This window comes from Equus caballus, chromosome 9, assembly GCF_041296265.1.
Source record: "Equus caballus isolate H_3958 breed thoroughbred chromosome 9, TB-T2T, whole genome shotgun sequence".
Classification (NCBI taxonomy): Eukaryota; Metazoa; Chordata; class Mammalia; order Perissodactyla; family Equidae; genus Equus; species Equus caballus.
The window spans coordinates 49,935,905-49,959,153 of record NC_091692.1 but is presented as its reverse complement, the minus strand read 5'-3'; positions in this window follow the sequence as shown (position 1 = coordinate 49,959,153).

Genomic DNA, 23,249 nt, shown 5'->3' with positions numbered 1-23,249 from the left:
TTGCCCATTTATGTTTTATAAGTGTAACCTGGCTAGCCTGTGGCAAGTTATCACATGTAAATAGAATCCACTAGCTTGAGAATATAGAATCATGCCTCTGATAAATGAAGATGATATGAGGATTAAATGTGAAAAAGAATGTGAAAACTGTAAATTGTGAAGGGTTACACAAATAAATGATTATTATTCCAATTGGTCATTCTATCTTAATGCCCTTATGTCAGCTGGCTGAGAGCCTGGTTGAATTAGTCAACCAGAAGGATAAGGATAAGTATTTTAAACATCTAGCATTCTATGTTTGAGAACCTCCTGTGTCAGAATTTCCTGGAGTGTGACAGACAATACACCAAATGGACAATGGTTAGACTATATATAAAATTAGAACTCTGACCCACAATATGTAGCAACAAGCCCAGGAAGCCAACCTAGAGTACCTAGAGTAACTAGTCCAGGAAATGAGACTACTACCTGTATCAAACATTCCAGGAAGCCAAGGAATATCCCCTTAACAACTGGACCCAAGTAGCTCCAACTCGATTGATAACTGACAGCATCCCTAATTTTTGCCCCTACTTCCAATTTAGGACCAACTAGAGAAAGCCAAATATGTACCTCTAACCATTCAGATAGCATGCCCCATTTCTACTTAGCTTGCCTGCCCCTTCCTCATGCCAACAGCCTCCAATCATGGCATGATATCTTAATCTGTTCTGGCTGCTATAACAAAAATACCATAGACTTGGTGGCTTAAACAGTAAAGATTTTTTTCTCACACTTCTAGAAGCTGGGAAGTCCAAGCTCAAGGCACTGGCAGATTGGGTGTCTGGTGAGAGCTTGTTTCCTGGTTCTTAGACAGCCATCTTCACACTGTGTCCTCCCAGAAGGGTGGGAGAGTTCTCTGGGGTCTCTTTCATAAGGACGCTAATCCCATTGATGAGGGCTCTATCGTCGTGACCTAATCACCTCCTAAAGGCCCTACCTCCTAATACCATCACACTGGAGGTTGAGATTTCAATATGTGAGTTTGGGGGAGACACAAATATTCAGTCCATAATATCCAAAGCCTCCCTCCCGCTTCCCTGGTATAAAGCCTTCTCACGCCTCTGCTTGTCTTTGCCAAGTACAAGTGATGAGGCTGACTCCCTTGTTATAGCAAGCTCTGAATAAATAGCCTTTGCTTGTTCTCATTTGGTGTTCTTCGTTTATTTACATGGGTGCTTTCTAAATATTTATATTCCTAGGCCTTACTCCAGACCTACAGAATCAGAATTACTTCAGTAATTTTGTAATTCATCTGGGAGAGGCCCAGATGTCTGCATTTTAAAGAAGCTCCCCGGGGTGATTTTTTACACATGAAATTTGAGAACTGTACCTGATGGCACTCCACAGAACTTCCTCCTAAATTTTGCCTTGTTTAATATTCCTATAAACATTTGGATGAAGATAGATGTGCTAATCATATTTGTGATTGTCATAAAGCTATGAAAGTTAGCTAATGTGGTAGACATCAGAATCAAAGTGATTTTTGACCTAAAAATTGGGAAACATGGGCTAAACTTAAGAATGTGAGGTCTAATAGGAGCTTGTGTGACACTGTGTTAACATTTAATTTTATGTAATGTGTACCCATGTACATATGTATATGTATTCCCTGGGAAATGATTGATTCATGGACCTTTATATGAAAATGACCTATAGAAGTGAGTTGACAGAGCTTTTAAAATTTAGTATAATTAAGAGATTTATAACTTCAAAGCCTGTTAAGAGAGTTAATGATTTCATTGTGTGCTGTACTTGTTAGATTACCTGAGATATTATGCATGGTTTGAGATCCACATTTTAAGAAAAACTAGTGTCTAAGGAATAGCTCTCAAAATACCTCAAAATTTAGTCACCTTTTAACAAACAGAATGTTAACTGAGGTCCAAACTTCTGCTCTGTTACTCATAATCCAAACTTTAGCATTGATATCAATTGTCCATTCTTTTGTGAAATTTCTATAAAATTTTCTAAAAAGATTTTATTTAAATTCTATCCTCGAGAGAGTTTAAAATGAATTTTATATAATCATGTAATTCTACTGGCAGGATATGAATGCATAAAAAAATTTAATCTGCATTTTTAATGTGAAAATATTCAGGATTTTATCAGATTGACAGCAGGAGATTTGAGTTGTGCATTTGTTATAGCCCGATACTCTTCTCAATAGCCAAATGAATCTTACTATAGAGATTTTGGAACTTAAAACTTGTCTGCTTCTCTAAGGTTAAATAAAATGCAGTCTGCTGTTTGTTTTTCATTTTATTGCACGCTTTCATTCATTCATGTATTTATTCATTTTTGCATTCATGCTTCAGTTTGATAAATATAGAGCACTTCCAATTGTGAGTGCTATACAATGACTAGCAAGCTATAGATAATTCACTAAAGAAGATCTGATCAAATGAGAAAAGTAAGACTTTCAACCACATGACTGACACATGATATAGAGGGTATGGATCTTCATATCTATGGCATCCTTGATCTGCCCTCAGTCTAACCCTTACTGTCCAATATAGTACCTCAGCCATATGTGACTATTGATGCTTGAAACCTGGCTAGTTCAGACTGAGATAAGCCAAAAGCACCAGATTTTTAGGATTTAGTACAAAAAAAGAATGCAAACTATTTAATTAATATTTTTATATTGATTACATGTTAAAATTATACATTTCACATGTTGAGTTACATATTATGATATATTGGGTTGAAATAAAATATTATAAACTTACTTTCTTCTATTTCTCTTTACTTCTTAAAATATGGATCCTGGAAAATTTAAAATTACAGGTGCAGCTCTTAAGATGTCATTTTTAGTGCCTCTCATTTTAAGGCAATATTAATGTTTACAAGCTCAGGCTCCAGTGTTAGATCCATGTTTGCATCCAAGCTCCCCTGTTTACTAGGGCAGTTGTGAGGTTTAAATGAGAAGATGATAACAGTAACAATAAAGGCAAGGATCATTAACATTCAGCATAGCATTTACTAAGTGCCAGAACCAACTAAATGCTTTAGATACATTAATTCATTTAGTTCTCATAACAATCCTTTAGGTAATTGATATTATTATCTCCTTTTTACAGATGAGGGAACTGAATCATAATGAGACAATCTTAAAATATAATAAAATGCTTAGAATAGCAAATAGTATTACTTCTATTTTTTAGTAGTTCTGTTATATTCCCAGTCTTGGGGGTGGCCAGGATATTGAGAATAGTGGTTGAGGAGGCAATACCTTGCTTGATGGGAGGTGAAATCAGTTCACGAGCTGGCAAGTTGTGTAGATAGGGTGGGTTGGATTAAGAATTTGCTGTAGTAGATGTCATACTTAATAAATGCTACAACAGTGGTTCTCAACTGGGGGTGATTTTGTTTGGTATATTTGACAATATCTAGAGACATTTTTGTTGTCAAAACTGAGGGGCTATTCCTGGCACCTACTAGAAAGAGACCAGGGATTCTGCTAAACTTCCTATGCACAGGACAGTCCCCAACAAGGGAGAATAAACTGGGCCCAAATATTACTGGAGTTGAACATGAGAAATCCTGTGCTATAGGGAATGAAAAAAAGAAAGATGGCATGTGGGATGGAAAGATGAAGGGAGGGAGAGAGGGAGAGAGGAAACAAGGGAGGGAGGGAGACAGGAAAAAATTAATATATATATTCATTTTTCTACTCCTAGTCATGCCTTTATTGGAAAGATGACAACAAAGCAGTATTACAGTTCACGTTAATATGACCACAACAAAAGTTTAAGTACAGATTTATTATTTCAGTATAATTCTTAGCAAAGTTAGAGTTGGAGAAGTGAGACAGGGGTCCATCTCTAATGACGTTTTTACTCCCCATGGAGTGATAACACTGGGACCATTTATTCCTGGCCAATGACTGGTTAATAAAACAATCAGTTCATCTGACCTTGTTGTCTGTTTTTTTTTTTTTTTTCATGTGTGGTTTTAGAAAGTAAGTGGTGCCTCATCAACCAACTCTCTTTTGCCCTCAATGTACTATTCTGTTTTTCTGGGTCTAATTTTGAAGATTTCTTCAATGCAGAATTGTAATATCTTTCTTTTGTTTAGATGAGATTTGAGAGAAAGATGTGGACTGGAAAGTGAGTGATATAGAGGTTTGGTTGTGAATCATTCATTTATCCTTACTTAGTGAGTTTTGCATACTGACTTCAAATGATGACCATTTCCTGGGGCTGAAGGCCTTCACTCTCATCTCTGTGAAGACAAATGCCTGAAAGTAAAGACTAAAATAAATCTCTCAAAGAAGTCCAAAATCAGGCTGTTTGGATATGAGGAGTGCTTAAGACATTTATAAAATGTGAAAATTTAAACACTAGGGAAAATTCATTGGTTATAATGGTTAAAATTACATATTCTGTAATCTTTTTAGCAATGAAACTTTTTTCCAATGGTAATTTATAAATGCTATTTCAAGGAGAATGGATAATTATATTGGTTTTCCTTTATATGTGCAACTCTAATTGAAAATTAAGAATCAATTGTATTAAAACACCTTGATTTTCTATTGGCTTTATTTTTTAGGAGTCCCAGACTTCATCTTTATAAATGTATAGCTCTATAATAAAATGAAAATAATAAGTAGAATCTTCCATCCTGTTTTACTAGGATGCTTTTTTATTGTCAAGCACTGGTGTTTAATATATTTAAAGGCAAGTCACAAGATGAAGTCCATCAGAGATGGCAGGACTTTTGTGGAAAAACTTTGCAGTGGCACCACAAAGTAAACACATTATAAGTCATTTATACTTTGGAATAATAAGGAGTCTTTACAAAACATAGAGGTTGCTATGTATGCACTGACAAAGTAGGATTTTGAAGCCACTGTTAAGTTTAAAACCACAATTTGCAGAGCAACTTGTAAAGATAATTTATGGAAAAAAAAGAAACATGTATAAGTACACACATAAATATGCAAATATTTAGAATAGGAATAGAACAAAAGGCTGAACACAAAGCCTTCAACAGTGGAAAGGGAGAGAACTTGTAGTTCGGGGTGTGAAATGCAAGGGACCTCTGGATTTATTTTATGAACATAATATTTATTTGAATTTTTAAATGTAAGAATATAATCATATATTATTGACATTAAATAATGAAAATAATGTTTTCAACAACGACTTCTTGCTTTCATAATTTCCCATGTCTAGTTTTAGTTTAGGAAGGCATGCATGCGAATGCACACACACACACATACACACAAGACTCCTTTGTATGTCTAGAAATTAAGGCTTTCATGGAAAGCTTCATTTGACTGCTCACTGGAAACTTTGAGTGCAAAGTTATTTGGGGATGCATTCTTCAATCAAACTGGCAGAGAAGAAGCTTCTGCTTGCATAGCGGTAGTACTTAAAAGGAATACTTTTTTTTCTGCATGAATGTTAGGGTGGGAAAGTGCACTAGAAAGGAATTTAAGAGCTGGGAAGTTAGCACAACTGCACTCAATTTTGAAGAAAAATGAGATTTAAAATGGTGCAGCCTCATGATTCGTCCTGTCTTTTATTTAGTTCTGACTGTGTGGCCTGACTTCACCTCTCCCCTTAAAGGAACGTGGGACTGGAAGTTGGACTTGGACTTGGGTTTTGGTGTTCTGCATGCCTGGAAGGCTTGTTTGCTGACTTCCAAAGTCATAATGTTTTGTTTTTGAACCTGACAAATAACAGACCATGGAAAGTACTCAGTCATGAGACAAGGTTTCTTCAGATGACTTTGAAGTCATCCAAAAGAGAGTACTATATTCTTCCTAAGTGGACAAGTTAATTTTCTTAGAAACTTAGCTACTTATTTATTTATTTATATCTGTCTGTGTGTCATAGATTTGTGGCTTTTAAGCTTAGACTTGGTAGAAATGCACAGGATTCTCTGAAATGATGAGTTTACCCCCTTCCCCTCTCTGTCCACACAGAGAAGAAAAGAACCTTTTATTGCTTCCTAAGTCTTCTGTGGGAGGCAGACAAGTGGTGTTACTGGAACACGCAGTGGAGGAGGAGCTAAAACTTGTATTCCTGCTTTAGTTGATACCAGCTATATGACCATGGAGACATTAATATCTCTGAGTTTCAATTTCCTCATCTTTAAAGTGAGATTAATAACTCCTTTGCTTACTTCACGGGATATTGTTGAAATAAATGTGTGTAGATGTGTTTTATAAGGAGGATCTTCTCTTGTATATCTCTATATCTGTATTCAGTAGATTGTTTTGTAATTTATCGTTTTTCAGTTGTTTGCCCCACTTCAAGGGAAGAGGCTATGCCTTATTTAGTGTCTTTGTATCCTTAGCCTGACACACAGTAGCCATTTAATAAATGTTTCCTGCAACATTGCCAATTATTGAAATATGACTTATGGAGCCTCAAACTTGTTGATGATTATAAAACTCCAATGGAACAATTTTGGATTAGGACCATTTAATTTTCTCCACAAAGGGAGTGCATGAGGATTAATTTTCTTTTCTGCAGGATTTCTTACTTCCTAGGAGAATTTGACAATATTATGTGACTAAACTGAAAAAAGAATATAAAATTATTGCTTAATTTCATTTGTATTTATTTAGCTCAGTTGGTTATAGTGCTTTCCAATCTTTTCATATCATGGCATGCATAGAAAATGACAATGTTTGTATGGCACTCAACGTACTTGGCTGAAGCTTCATACAGTGCCAAAGACTGTGGACGTTTCCTACCCTGTGCTCCTCCCAGCCATCCTGAGGGCTGAGGAAGAACCATAAACTATAATTTGTCACTTGTAGCCATTTATTAAAAAGCAACTAAGAAACTCTGGGTTAGAGTATGTACTGGGTTGAATAGTGTCCCCCCAAGTTCATGTCCACCCAGAGCCTAAGAATGTGTCCTTATTCGCAAGCAAGGTCTGTGCAGAGTTTAGTTAAGATGAGGTCATACTGGATTAAGGTGGACCCTAAATCCAACCACTGGTGTCCTTACAGAAGAGAAACATAGAGACACACAGAGAGAACTCTATGTGACAGCAGATACACCTGCAAGCCAAGGAACATCAAAAATTGCTGGCAACCAACAGAAGCTAGGAGAGAGGCTCTCCCTCAGAGTCTCCTGAAGGAACCAAACTTGCTGGCACCTTGATTTTGGACTTCTGGCCTCCAGCATTGTGAGAGAATACATTTCTGTTGTTTTCAGCCACCAGTTTATGGTAGTTTTTTTCGGCAGCCCTAGGAAACCAATATAGAGCATAAGACAAAATAATCCAAGCTCATGGATATTTTTTTGAAATGCAAACCCAAGTTTGAGAATGTCTGCCTGACCATGCATCAATAACAAAGAGCCCATTGCTACCTCTTCTTACAATAATTTGTAAAATACATTTCATCAGACACACAACAGATTCCATCATATAAACCCAGTGATGTTGTGAAAATGCCTTAGATAATTATTTCTCGAAGTGTGGCATCCATGGCAATGGGAACAAGTTAGAAAGGCAAATTCGTGGCCCCTCCTAGACCTATTGAATCAGAAACTGAAGGTAGGGCCCAGCAGTCTGTGGTTTAAAAAGTTCTCCAGGGGATTCTAAGTATTGACCTCCTTAGAAAATTGGTCTATGTATTGCAATAGGGGAGAGAGATTGAACTCAACTTTGCTGAAACAAAAGATGGGAGCATTTTAAGTGATGGGATGAGCTAGTGAAAAAGTACTGGAGGATATTATGGGGAGGTTGGTCAATGTGATTAGGTCATCTGTGTTTGCTACTTATCAAAGGTAGGCTCCTACCCTGCCACAGAGACTTGGATTGAGGAGTGCTATCTTTCTTGGTGATTACCTTTAGAAGGGATGGCTCCCAGGTTCTTGAGAAAGACACTCCTGGGTTTTGAAACTGGCAAGAGGCTTGGAAAAGATTATTTATATCTTGGAAGGGCAGAGTAAGAATTTGCAATCACAAGTTTTCTAAAGTAAACACTCTAAAAGAAGTGAGGTCAGGGGCTGGCCCTGTTGCTCAGTGGTTAAAGTTCTGAGTGCTCATTTTTGGTGGCCTGGGGTTGGCAGGTTCGGATCCTGGGTGCAGACTTATTCCACTCATCAGCCATGCTGTGGAGGCATCCCACATACAAAGCAGAGAAATATTGGCACAGATGTTAGCTCAAGGATAATCTCCCTCAAGACAAAAAAAAAAAAAAAAAAGGAGGATTGGCAACAGATGTTAGCTCAGGTGAATCTTCCTTACCAAAAATAAATAAATATGTAAATAAATAAAGGGAGGTCAAAGGTTTCTGGTCAGGAAGAAACCTATCTAAGCTGAGGGGAACATAATCATTTTTTAAAGCATATGTTAAAAAATTCTTCCAGACTCACGAAATATGCCTATCATAGTGATGTTTTTTGTTGCATTTTAGAGTTTAATTTTTAAACCACTTCTTAACTTCAAATGAGTGCTATTCCCATAATGAAATGATAGGAACTACCCTTTTATCTAGCCTATGGCTTGACTTCTTGCATTGTTGGAATTTTAAACATTGGCCATGTGGGTATGATGAGGCTCTAAAGTATAATACTGCAATTTGGAAAAGACAAGCTAGTTCTCTTCCTGGCATCTGAAGAGTATCCCTTGTCTCTGACAACTCATTCAATAAATATTAAATAAATTTTAGATTCAATATACACATCTGCGTCTTGGTCCTGTTTAGCTTCCTATATTATGTGACCCTAGAAAAGAGAAAACTGGAACAAAGAAATATGTGTTAATACAGCTCTCGGGAACTGATTTGGTTGATTTCCTGAAGTCAATTGAAACCCATTCAGTGAAAATAGCAAAGTCAAGCCAGTAATTTGTCATCACACAAACCTCAGAAGAACAATCCTGATATTGAACTTTTCCCTTTGTATGTGATTGGATTTTACAGCTACCCATAGTATAACATTATATATGTACAGAAGACAATTGGTATTTTTATAGACTGTAAATGCATCCAAGAAGGTTGTTCCAGATACTATACCATGTAAATTATATACCTTTAAACTAATTTAACCCTCACGACAGCCCTGTAAGGCATGTGCTATTATTGCCATTTCACTGATAAAATATGGTCAATGAAGTTAAAGGACTTGCCTAATATCACATGTGTGGGAAGTGAAAGAGTTACAATTAGAACCCAAGTTTGACTCCAAAGCCTGTGCTCTCTTTTCCTATGCCCATCAGTTCTTTGACTTCTTGTTTCTTCTCTGTAATTGAACATCCAGCAGGTGACTTTCATACTTTTTCTAAATATAAAATTAGATTAAATTTAAAAGTCTGTGAATGATTTAAAAGAAAAAACATGTTTAAATCTATGTCTTTCATATAAAGATACAGCTTGGCACCATCCAGAAACCTTGTTGGAATGTTCTCAACTCTAATGCCTGAGTCACTGCCAAGAATAAAACATGAGTTCTGGGTTTGAGTGAGCTGTTCCCTTTATTTCTACCCCTTGAACTACAGCTAAATGGACATTCATTGGCCAGTGTAGGATACCCACACAGCACAATAGGACACCTGAGAAACCCATGCAGCTATACATCTGAAGGGGGATGGACTGGCCTGCTGGGAAGTGGTGGAGAGGGGTGAGAATTCCCCTGCTCTTCCCTAGAAGCCCTGTGCATGTGCATGAATGCTTTCCCAGCTAGTGCAAGTGCCCATAGTACTGCTGCAGCCCTGAAAGTGGGAAGGTGTCTCAGTGCAACTGTGGGAACAGCCAGTGGTGGCCCTGAGTCCAAGCATGATCACATTCTTGGCCAGAGGGAGAGCCCACACTGCTGCTGCAGTCCCAAGGATTGGCTCAGTCTCAGATCCTGCGAGGAAGCCCCACCAACCAAGCACAGTGACTGATGTGACCATAAGAAGAGGTGGCAGCAGATCTACACCCTGGACCAATGCTTTCCAGCTGGCACAAGTGCTCATAGTTCCACCCCAAATTCCAGTAGAAGGGGCTGGATCAGAAACAGACCTCCAGCTTCTCCCCAGGTGGAATCTGTGATCTGATACTACCACAAATACCTGGGGAAAAGATTAGTGCACCAAACACTGTGAGAAGCTACAGCAAGAATTCTGAGAAGAAGGAAAATGATAACATTCTGGAAACCAACCCTGAAGTCACAGAAATTTACAATCTAAATGACAGAGAATTCAAAATAGCTGTCATAAAGAAACTCAAAGCATTACAAGAAAACTCAGAAAGACAGTTCAATGAGCTCAGGAATAAAACTATTGAGAAGGAATACTTCACCAAAGAGATTGATACTATTAAAGAAAAACAAGCAGAAATTCTGGATATGAAGGACACAATTAATGAAAATAAAATAATCCAGAATCCATAAAAATAGAGCTGATGGTACAGAGGAAAGAATTAGTGATTTATAGGATAGAAATATAGAAATGCTTCAGGTGGAGGAGGAGAGAGAACTAAGATTTTTAAAAAATAAAGGAATTCTGTGAGAAATATCCAACTCAAGTAGGAAAAGGAACAAAAGGATTATGTGTATTCCAGAGGGAGAAGTGAGGGAGAAAGGAGCAGACAGCTTGTTCAAAGAAATAATAGCTGAGAATTTCCCAAACCTTAGTAAGGAACTGGACTTACAAATACACAAAGAAAATAGAACTCCTACTTACATCAATGCTAAAAGACCTTTTCCAAGGTATATAATAGTAAAACTGGCAAAAGTTAATGACAAAGAAAAAATATTAAGGGCAGCAAGGCAGAAGAAAATAACCTACAAAGGAACCCCTATCACGTTTTCAGCAAATTTCTCAGCAAAAACCTTCCAGACTAGGAGAGAGTGGAGTGATACATTCAAAATACTGAAAGACAAAGCCTTTCTGCCAAGAATACTCTATCCAGTGAAACTATCCTTCAGATATGATGCAGAAATAAAAGCTTTCCCAGGTAAATAAAAGCAGGGGGAGTTCATCACCTCTAGACCTCCCCTACAAAAAACGATTAAGGATGTACTCACACATGAAACAAGAAGGCAAAGGTCTACAAAACTTTGAGCAAGGAGATAAATAGACAGACAATATCAGAAAACTGCAGCTCTCTTTCAGAACAGGGAAGCAAATAATTATAACATAAAAGATAAAGGGACAGAAAGCATCAAAAGTAAGTATAAACACCTCAACTGAGTCACAAACTCACAACACAAAACAGAATAATTTGTGACAACAATAACTCAGAAGGGGAAGAGGAAAGTGTTGGAACCTGCTTAGGCTAATGGAGAAAAGAGGCTATCAGAAAATGGACTATCATCTCATCTATGAGAACTTTTATATGAACCTCATGGTAACCACTGAACAAAAAAATCACAGCTGAGCCACAGTTCATAAAAAAAGAGAAAACTGAGAAAACTTCCACAGAAAACCACCAAATTAAATGGCAGTCAGAAATACAAAGGAAGAGAAACAATGGAAACAGAACAACTGGAAGACAAGAGATAAAATGGCAGTATTAAGTCCTCATATATCGATAATCATGCTAAAGGTAAATGGATTGAATTCTCCAATCAAAAGACAAAGAGTAGCTGAATGGATGAGAAGACAAGACCCAACTATATGCTGCCTCTAGGAAACACATGTCAGCTCTAAAGACAAACATAGGCTCAGAGTGAAAGGAGTGAAGATGATACTCTAAGCAAATGGCAAACAAAAGAAAGCAGCTGTTGCTATACTTATATCAGACAAAGCAGACTTCAAAACAAGAAAGACAATGAGAGACAAAAAGGGGCAGAATATAATGATAAAAGGGACTTTCTGCCAAGAGGACATAACACTTATGAATATATATGCACCTAACACAGGAGCACCAAAGTATATAAAGCAGCTATTAACAGACCTAAAGGGAGAAATTAACTGCAAGACAAAAATGGTAGGGGACCTCGACACCCCACTTACATCAATGGATAGATCATCCAGACAGAAATAGTGTATTTAAATTAAACACTTGATCAGGTGGACTTAATCAATATATAGAGAGGATTTCATCAAAAAACAGCAGAATACACATTCTTCTCAAGCACACATGGAACAGTCTCCAAGATAGACCATATGTTGGGAAACAAGGCAAGCCTCAATAAATTTAAGAAGGCTAAAATCATATCAAGCATCTTTTCTGACCATAATGCTATGAAACTAGCAATCAACTATAAGGAAAAAACTGGGAAAGTCAGAAATATGTGGAGACTATACACCATGCTACTGAACAACTATTGGATCAATGAAAGAATCAAAGGAGAAATTAAAAAATACCTGGAGACAAATGAAAATGAAACTACAACATACCAACTCTTATGGATGCAGAAAAAGTAGTTATAAGAGGGAAATTCATAGCAATACAGAGCAACCACAACAAACAAGAAAAATTTCAAATAAGTAATCTTAAACCACACCTAACAGAACTAGGAAAAGAAGAAGAAATGAAGCTGAAAAGTCAGAAGAAAGGGAAATAATAAAAATTAGAGCAGAAAGAAATGAAATAGAGACTAAAAAATCAGTAGAAAGGGTCAATGAAACTAACAACTGGTTCTTTGAGAAGATAAACAAATTGAGAATGCCTTAGCCAGACTCACTAAGAAGAAAAGTGAGACGGCTCAAATAAATAAAATTAGACATGAAAGAGGAGAAATTACAACAATACCATAGAAGTATAGCGGATTAGAAGAGAATACTATGAAAAACTATATGCCCACAAATTGGATAACCTAGAAGAAATGGATAAATTCTTAGACTCATACAACCTCCCAAAACTGAATCAATAAGAAATAGAGAATCTGAATAGACAAATCACAAGTGAAGAGATCAAAATAGTAATCAAAAACCTCCCCCAAAACAAAACTCCAGGACCAGATGGCTTCTCTGGAAATTCTACCAAACATTCAAAGAAGATTTAATACCTATCCTTCTCAAAACATTCCAAAAAATTGAAGAAGACAGAACACTTCCTTACTCATTCTATGAGGCCAACATTACCCTGATATTAAAGCAGGCAAGGACAGCTCAAAAAAGGAAACTTACAGGCCAATATCTCTGATGAACATAGATGCAAAAATCCTCAACAAAATGTTGGCAAATCAAATACAACAATACACTGGAACGATCATATACCACAATCAAGTGGGATCTACATGGTGGATGCAGAAATGTTTCAACATCTGCAAATCAATCAATGTGCTACACCACATTAGCAGAATGAATAATAAAAACAATGCAATCATCTCAACACACGCAGAGAAAACATTTGACAAGATCTAACATCCATTTATGTTAAAAAAAAAAAACTCTCAATAGGATGAGTGTAGAAGGAAATTATCTCAACATAATAAAGGCCATATATGAGAAACCCAGAGCCAACATTCTTCTTTTTTTTAATGATTGTCACCTGAGCTAACATATGTTGCCAGTCTTCTTTTTTTCCCCTTGTTTTCCCCAAAGCCCCCCAGTACATAGTTGTATATATTCTTAGTTGTAGGTCTTAGTTGTGACTTGCTTTGTGGGACACTGCCTCAGCATGGCTTGGTGAGTGGTACTAAGTCTGTGCCCAGGATCCGAACAAGTGAAACCCTGGGCCACTGAAGCAGAGAATGAAAAATTAACCACTTAGCAATAGGGCCAGCCCCACAACATCATACCTAACAGTGAAAAACTAAAAGCCATCCCTCTGAGAACAGGAATAAGACAAGGGTGCCTACTCTCACCACTCCTATTCAACATAGTACTGGAGATTTTGGCCAGAGCAGTTAGGCAAGAAAAAGAAATAAAAGGAATCCAAATTGGAAAGGAAGAAATGAAACTCTGTGTGCAGATGACACGTTCCTCTATATAGAAAACCCTAAAGAATCCATCAGAAAACTCTCAGAAATAATCAACAAGTACAGCAAAGCTGCAGGGTACAAAATCAACTTACAAAAATAAGTTGCATTTCTATACACTAATAATGAACTAGCAGAAAGAGAATACAATCCAATTTACAATTGCAATGAAAAGAATAAAATATCTAGGAATAAATTTAACCAAAGAAGTGAAAGACCTAAACATTGAAAACTATAATACATTATTGAAAGAAATTGAAGAAGATATAAAACAATGAAAAGATATTCCATGCTAATGGATTGGAAGAATAAACATAGTCAAAATATCCATATTACCTCAAGCAATCTACAGATTCAATGTAGTCCCAATCAGAATCCCAATGACATTCTTCACAGAACTACAACAACAAATTTGAAAATTTATATGGAACAACAAAAGAACTCGAATAGCCAAAGCAATCCTGATAAAAAAGAACAAAGCTGGAGGCATCACAGTATCTGACCTAAAAATATACTATAAAGCTATAGTAATCAAACCAACATGGTACTGGTACAAAAACAGACACACAGATGAATGGAACAGAATTGAAAGCCCAAAAATAAACTTACACATCTACAGACAGCTAATTTTTGACTAGGGAGCAAAGAACATACAAAGGACAAAAGAAAGTATCTTCAATAAATGGTGTTGGGAAAGCTGGACAGCCACATGCAAAGGAATGAAAGTAGACCATTATCTTACACCATACACAAAAATTAACTCAAAATGGATTAAAGACTTGAATGTAAAGCCTGAAACCATAAAACTCCTAGAAGAAAATATAGGCAGTACACTCTTTGACATCAGTCTTAGCAGCATCTTTTCGAATACCATGTCTACTCGGGCAAGGGAAACAAAAGAAAAAATTAACAAATGAGACTGAATCAGACTGAAAAGCTTCTGCAAGACAAAGGAAACCATGAACAAAATGAAAAGACAACCCACCAGTTGGGAAAAAATATTTCCAAATCATATATCTGACTAGGGTTTAATTCCCAAAATATATAAAGAACTCATACAATTCACAACAACAAAAAAAAACAACTTGATCAAAAATGGGCAGAGGATATGAACAGACATTTTTCCAAAGATGTACAGATGGTCAATAGGCACATGAAAAGATGTTCAACATCACTACTCATTAGGGAAATGCAAATCAAAACTTCAATGAGATATCACCTTATACCAGTCATAATGGCTATATTACCAAGACAAAAAGTAACAAATGTTGGAGACGATGTGGAGAAAAGGGAACACTCATACACTGCTGGTGGGAATGCAAACTGGTGTAGCCACTATGGAAAACAGTGTGGAGATTTCTCACAAAATTAAAAATAGAAATACTATACAATCCAGCTATCCCACTATTGGGTATTTATCCAAAGAACTTGAAATCAACAATCCAAAGAGATTTATGCACCCCTATGTTCATTGCAGTATTATTCACAATAGCCAAGATGTGGAAGCAACCCAAGTGCTCTTCTACGGATGAATGGATAAAGAAGCGGTGGCATATATATAAAAAATGGAACACTACTCAGCCATAAAAAAGACAAAATTGTCCCATTTGCAACAACATGGATGCACCTTGAGGATATTATGTTAAGCAAACTAAGCCAGACAAAGACAAACACTGCATGATTTCACTCATATGTGGAAGATAAACACATGGATAAAGAGAACAGATTAGTGGTTACCATAGGGAAAGGAGGTTGGGGGGTGTGCAAATGGGGTAGGGGCATACATATGTATGGTGATGGATAAAAACTAGACTACTGGTGGTGAGAATGATGCTACCTATATAGAAATTGATAAATAATAATGTACACCCAAAATTACATGTTATAAACCATTGTGATCTCAATAAAATAATTGAAAGAAAGAAAGAAAAGAAAGAAAGAAAGAAAGAAAGAAAGAAAGAAAGAAAGAAAGAAAGAAAGAAAAAGAAAGAGAAAGAAAAAGAAAGAAAGGAAAGAAAGAAAGGAAAAGAAATTCTACCCTGTTATTGCTGCTACCTGGCATATTCCATTAAAAAAACAAAGAAAATATAAGAAAGAACATTGTATTCCTTTATTTGTATGCTTGGCCTATTTTTAGTTTTCTAAATTAGGACATACCAGTAGGACAAATATTTATCTTAAACACAATATCTGCAATAAGGAAAATAAAGCTGTCAAATAAGTGGGTGACAATTTTCAAGTCAACTTGATTTAAGGAAAGCTAGCAAACCAAGTAGCAGGAATGAAACTGAGCTGAAGACATTTATGGGAAATTTTTGACAACTATGAAATATCAAATGCTTTGAGCAGTTATTTGTTAAAATTGTGCAGTGTACTGATTGAGCTATTTTAAAAAATTTTTAGTATGATTTCCCTTATGCATAGTTTTCCTACTACAGGGCTCAGTAAAATTGAAAATTAGACAATCCACTCAGCACCAAATGGCAGAAAGAGTATTTAGTGTAGAGAAAAGTTTTGGTGTACTGATTTGCGGTTTTGACCACAGCTCTGGCACAAAGTTGTATAATTTGTGGAAAGTCACTGAAATTTTCAGAGCTTCAGTTACATTATCCCTATCCTTATCTTTACATCCTTATAGTAGGGCAAAGACTCTCTGTTCTACCTACCTCCTGGGTTATTGGTACTCTCCCATGCAGTAATGCAAGTGAAAGTGAATTTAATCTCATTATTCTTATTCCCCTAGGAATCTGAACTCTCCTGGGTTTTAGTTCTTGATCTTACTGTCTTTTAGTTGACATGACTTTCTTGAAAATATTTCTTTTTAAATATGGAAGACTGAGAAGTCTTTAAATTTTGAAGAAGAAAATTGTGATGGTGAAATTTCAGACGTCTTAACAAGATAAGTCAGTTCACCTTCTGGACTTTAATCTCTCCACCTGTGTGATTAAAGTGTTTGCAAATTGATTGCACAGAAGAAGAATCACCTGATGAGCTTTCAAAACTATAAATTCCTGGGCCCCATCCAAGATCTATCAAATCAGAATTGTAGAAAATAATCATGGAAGGTAGTAACATTTAAAATGAGTAATGAAAAGGCTGCAGTTCTAATAATACTCAGAGATTACATTCTACATGATATCTTTATTAAGAAGAATAATGATATTCATAGCAGTAATAATAAAAAGAAAAACAGTAAACATACTTGATCCGTTCAGTGTGGCTATTTTTGAGATAATAGAGGGTGATATGACATCAAATTAGTTCCATTATAAACCCTTTTTATTGATAAAACAGAATAGATGAACATATCAGATGACTTTAAAGGGTCCAATAGGCTGCTCCTCAAAGTATAATTCTGAGATTTGAGTAGCTTCTACCAGTAATTTGGAATTTTCAGCCTGACTATGCCTTAAGTGTTGTGTTTAATGATGTGTCATATTGTAGCATAATAAGAAATATGTATTTGGTCTTCATCCCTGGTTCCTGGCACAGAACCTAAATTTCTAAAGCCTTTGAAATTTCCTAAATGATAGGGTGAGAGGAGTGTCATTATTTATAATAAGCCCCTTTCAAGGATACCTGAGTTTACGTTAAAAGTAACTCTTGCTGGGCCACTAGACAACTTCAGGATGGAGGCTGGTTGCCAGAGGAACCACATGTGCAGAGGGTTTGAACTTTCAGTGCCCTCCACCTGACCTCTGGGGAGGGGAGAGATGCTGAAGATTGAATTAGTCACCAATGGCTGATGATTTATTTAATCATGCTTATATAATGGAACCTCTATAAAAAACCTAAATGACAGGATTTGGAGAGCTTCTGGGTTAGTGAACACACAGAGGTGCTGAGAGGGTGATGCACCCAGAAAGGGCATGGAAGCTCTGTGCTCCTTCCCCCATGCCTTGCCCTATACATCTCTTCCATTTGGCTGTTCATGAGTCATGTCCTTTGTAATAAACTGGTAATAGTAAACAAGTAAACTGTTTTTCCGAGTTCTGTAAGCCATTCTAGAAAATTATGGAACCTTAGGAGAGGGTCATGGGAACCCCCAGTTTATAGCCAGTTGGTCAGAGTACAGGAGGCCCAGGATCTGTGACTGACATCTGAAGTGGGGGTGAGGCAATCTTGTGGGACTGAGCCCTTAACCTATGGGTCTGCTCTAACTCCAGGTAGTTAGTGTCAGAGTTGAATTGAATTATAGGACACCCAGTTGGTGTCTGGAGAGTTGAAGAATTGGTTGATGTGGGAGAAAACCTCCACACAACTGGTGCCAGAAGTTCCATGAGTAGAAACAGATCTTAAGAGATACAAATAAAAAGACTTAAAACAATAGAAAATACAGAGCCAAAGTCATTATTTGGTACCATACAACACAAATTTGGCCTTTAGAGAATTCAGATTACTAAGAAAGAGTTGACCTTTGGAAGATTATGGAGACATATCGAAAATGTGTAGACATTCGTCCTAATACTAGATATTATTAACTAGCAAAATGTGATTCATTTTTCTCCTTACTTCCAGGTTTATTCTAAGAAAGAGAAAACGTAGAGGGCATCTCAAAAAAATCATAATAAAGTTTAGCTTTAATTGAGGCACTGGTTAGAAAAACAAAACAGTGAAGGGTTAAGTTTTTCAGATTTAATTCATTTCAGGTTCAAAAAATCATTGATTTGGCAACGTGCTTTACTGGATATTTGTTAGTTAAAAATAGTGGTGAGCTTATACCTGAAATGAATATTACAAAGCTTGGGGAAAATATTTTAATTTTGAAATTTCAGATGGGTTCCATAATTATCTCAGGCACTTTTTCTGTCTGAGTATAGCATTAACAGTGCTACTCCCATAACAAACTGAGGACAAAGTAAAATCACTCCACTCATTAAAGGAAAGGAAGTGCAGATGGCCATTATTAATATGAGGATAAGAGATAATAATTATGAAAACTCTGAAGCTGAAAAATAAGTATTAAAATGGCTATAGTATTAATCATACCAGAGACATAGATTATATCCACATAACCAAACTTCAGATAAAGAATAAGAATGAGATAAAATCCACCATCAATCGTTTGACCACATCATACCATCTGGATAATTGATTGACTTCATCATTTTTCTTGACAGTTCCAAATCAGTGAGTTTAAGGATACTTACAATCCCTTTTTAACTTATCTGTAAAAAAATTTGAATATTGACTAATTTCATTTCTCACAGAGATAAGGCTTAATGGGAATTCTTAGAAGAAATTAACATAAAAATACAAATCTTTTTAATAGATAATTTTAGGTTGAAGTTTTTTCAAAAATAGAAATTAAGGCAGAAGACCCAGGATTTCTTGGTACAGCAATTTTACTAATATTTAGGCGAATGTACTGAAACAAAACAGAACAAAGAACAACAAAATCAGTCCACATTGTTTTCCAAAATAGGTAAATGTATTTGTCATCATTATTATTTTAAAAGTCCTATTTGCCATCTCATACATACAATGCTTTTGTCAGCATGTCTGGAGAAGGTAACCCAAATTCCCACTGCTTTAATGCTATTTGCACAGTCAGTTGGTGTTCTCATAGAACCATGAATTGCACATTAGGCCCTAAAAATATCCAGATGCGAAGCAATAAAAATGTTAAAACAGGAGCAGGCCCAGTGGCACAGGGGTTAAGTTTGCACTTCCGCTTCAGCGGCACAGGGTTTGCTGGTTTGGATCCTGGGTGTGGACTTACGCACCACTTATCAAGCCATGTTGTGGAAGGTGTAGAGCATATAAAATAGAGGAAGATGTGCATATGTTAGCTCAGGGCCAATCTTCCTCAGCAAAAAGAGAAGGATTGGCAGCAGATGTTAGCTCAGGACTAATCTTCCTCAAAAAACAAACAGACAAACAAACATAAATGTTGAAACATTAGGGGAACAGAGGAAACTTTTATAAATGTAATTAGATCAAACTGACTTTACCCCAAAGGTGCAAAGCAGACTTTGTAATAATATAAAAATAAACAAGATTTTAAAATAGCAAATAAAGGGGGTAATTCATTCCTTTTATCATGGAACTTTCTTTGAAAATATTCTACACCAGATCATAAATAGAAATATAGGTTTGGGTGTGTCTGTTATGTAATGTTGTGGGTAGAGACTTTGCTCACCACCCATGTAAAAGTCCAATAGAGTTTTACACTGAAAAACTAAGCCTTTTTAAAAACGGCTTTAAAAAGCCTCTTTAAGAAACAAGGTTTTTTTAAAAACAACTCAGAACCTGATCTTACATCTCCCTTTAAAATGCATAATTCTTTAAAAGAAAGGCAAAATGCCAGCAGGAAATGCAATCGCTAATGTCATTATTGGTCTAAATTCTCTCCTTCCTGAATAGGAACGTACAAATCAGAATCATTCTCAATAAAAAAGGTTTATGAAATCTCAAACTTTGAGTTCACCTCATGAATAAGGTTTAATTATACCCTGCCCTGAAGTTAGCAGCCCCTGTGGTCCCTGAGCTGGTGAATGCTTTTGTGATGTTGCCACATCACAGTGGTCCTCCAAGTGTGGTCCCCAGACCAGCAGCATCAGCATCCCCAGGGACTTATAAGAACTGCAAATTCTCAGCTTGATGCCACACCTACTGAATCAGAAACTCTGGAGGTGAGCCCTGCAATCTGTGGTTTAAAAACCTTCCAAGTGATTCCGGTAATGCTCAAGTTTGACAACAGCTGTTCTAAGTCACATTAAAGAAGGTCCAGAATGATTACAGAGCCGATGAACTCTTTCAGCTAGAAGGATCTCAAAGTTAAAATATCTTCCTTATAGATGAGGCGATCACAGCTCACATTGTTACTTGTTAAAGTTGGTATGGAACTGGGACTCGAAGTCAGGCCTACTTACCCCTGGTACAGACACTGTTTTATTCCCTGCTACAATACACCTCAAGCCCCATGCTTCCCTCTTTGGCGTTATAAACACTATTGGTATTTAAGAGTGACTAAGTGTGACATTGTCTATTCTCGTTTGAGGGTGAATCTATTAAGACATTCTATAATTTAAGCAAAAGTTCTCTGCTAATTAAGCATGGATACTATTATGATAATAGATGTTTTGATACAGTAAATTTTTTTTATCATATTGACAATTTGGTTAACCTGTCATAGTTTTGTGGGTGCTGACAAAAGGCACAAGAATTTTGGTTCAGAAACAAAGAACATAATTACTTACAGCCTAGCATGTAGCATGACTTCCTATTTCTGTTACCCTGACCCTGGAGTGGCTCAGGTGGGTATTGCAAATGCTTTGGGTTTGCATGACATCTGAGGAGTTTGACTGAATCTTTTAAAATAGAAACCTCCTGACCTTGGTCTAGGGAGAGACAATGTATTTATTAGACTAGACAGCAGACAAATCTGCCTGCTCCTTCACAGGTAGACTATATCTTCCAAGACTCTTTACTATATGAATATTCTTAAAAATACTCCGGATCAAAAAGAAGTTAATGTCTTTGCTCATAATACATGCAGAAATATGAGAGATCCATGGAGAATTGCCTCCCATCACTAAGAGAATGATAGCCATGGATGATGAAATTTATACAATATACTGAACAGTATTCCAGAAGGAGAGAAATAACAAATGAGATAGAAAAATTATTTAAAAATATGAAAGAAGAAAACTTTCCTAAAAAAAATTATAGACTCAACTGGAGATCCAAAGTTGCAGCAATCACAGGAAAAATTGATAATATATAATTGCTTAACACCAAACTAAATTCTGCTTATTTACTGGACCTGTAAGCAGGAATAGCAGGTTGCCTTCAGGGAGAAAAATCAGACTAGCATCTGCCTACATCATAGAAACATCACAAAGCCAGAAGATACCAGAGCAATGTCCACAAAGATCTGAATAAAAAAATGTGACCCAGGGGCCGACCCTGTGGCCAAGTGGTTAAGTTCTTGTGCTCTGCTTCCAAGGCCCAGGGTTTTGCCAGTTTGAATCCTGGGCACGGACATGGCACCGCTTGTCTGGCCATGCTGAGGCAGCATCCCACATGCCACAACTAGAAGGACCCACATCCAAAAATACACAACTATGTACCAGGGGGGCTTTGGGAGAAAAAGAAAAAAAAAGAAAAGAAAAATCTTTAAAAAAAAGTGTGACTCAAATATTTATATCCTGCAATTAAAGAAAAAATGTATATAATGGCAACAGATATGTAATCTCAAGTGCATAATATGCCATGAGTTCTTTAAAAAGTAAAAAATTTCAAAGAGCTATTTGATTAGTTAAATCCATTGCATCAAGTGATGAATTAAAACAAAGAGGGGGCAGTAAAACATTATGTGCTTCCTGATATGATACAACATAAACAAAACAATATCATTTATGAAATATTCCTGTCAAAAATCTTGGATCTTAATCAAATCAACTCTGTAGAAATAAATTATTGGAATATACTGGATAGAGGAGCGATTTAAATGACATTCAAAAGAAATAATTGAAAAAGTCCAGAATCTGGAACATTCTACCTGAAAACTGGCCTGGATCTTTAAAAAGCCAATATTACTAAAACAACTTGAGGTTCTGTTTTAGAATAAAAGCAACTTAAGAGTTGGGGTAAACAATATATGAACCTGGACTGCATCCTGGAACGACAACAGCAAGAAAACTATCAAATATATTTTGGAGCAATTAAAGAAATTTGAATATAGACTGGTTATTAAATCATATGAATAATAGTTTTGTGGATATGTTAGAGATTCTTTATTCTTAGGAGATATGCTGAAATGTTTAGTTTAAAGTATTACTATGTCTGTAAATAAATAAATGAATAGAGAGAGCAAAAGAATATAATATATATATGGATAAAGCAATGTGGTAACATGGTATTTGCGAATCCAAGTAAAGAGTATATGGCTGTTCATTGGTTTATTATTTTAATTTGCCATAGGTTTAAAATTTTTCCAAATAAAAATTTTGAGGACAACATAAAGATCTCAAGAAAATAGAAATAGTATTGTGAAAGGACCAATAATGGATATTTAATCCATTTAAATACAGAAGTGAGCAACTGTGGCTGTTACATATTTAGAATACACTATAAAAGTTACATACTCTGAAAATGTAAAATATTTATATAAGTTATAAAATTCAGGAAGGGATGGGAAAGTGGACAGAAATACAAATGTGTGAATTTTATTATCTTTTATGGTGGAGAAAAAAATACTTTCAAATGTTAATAAATCAACAAATAGAGGCTAAAATATTATTAAAAGTCATAGAATTTTCCACTAACGTATTGAATATAGGCTATAAATTAACTAATAGAAGTAAAATCCTCCTCAACATATTCCAAGAAAATAGATACCCTTGAGTAAAAGCTAGTAAGTGAAGGAGCCACTAAAGA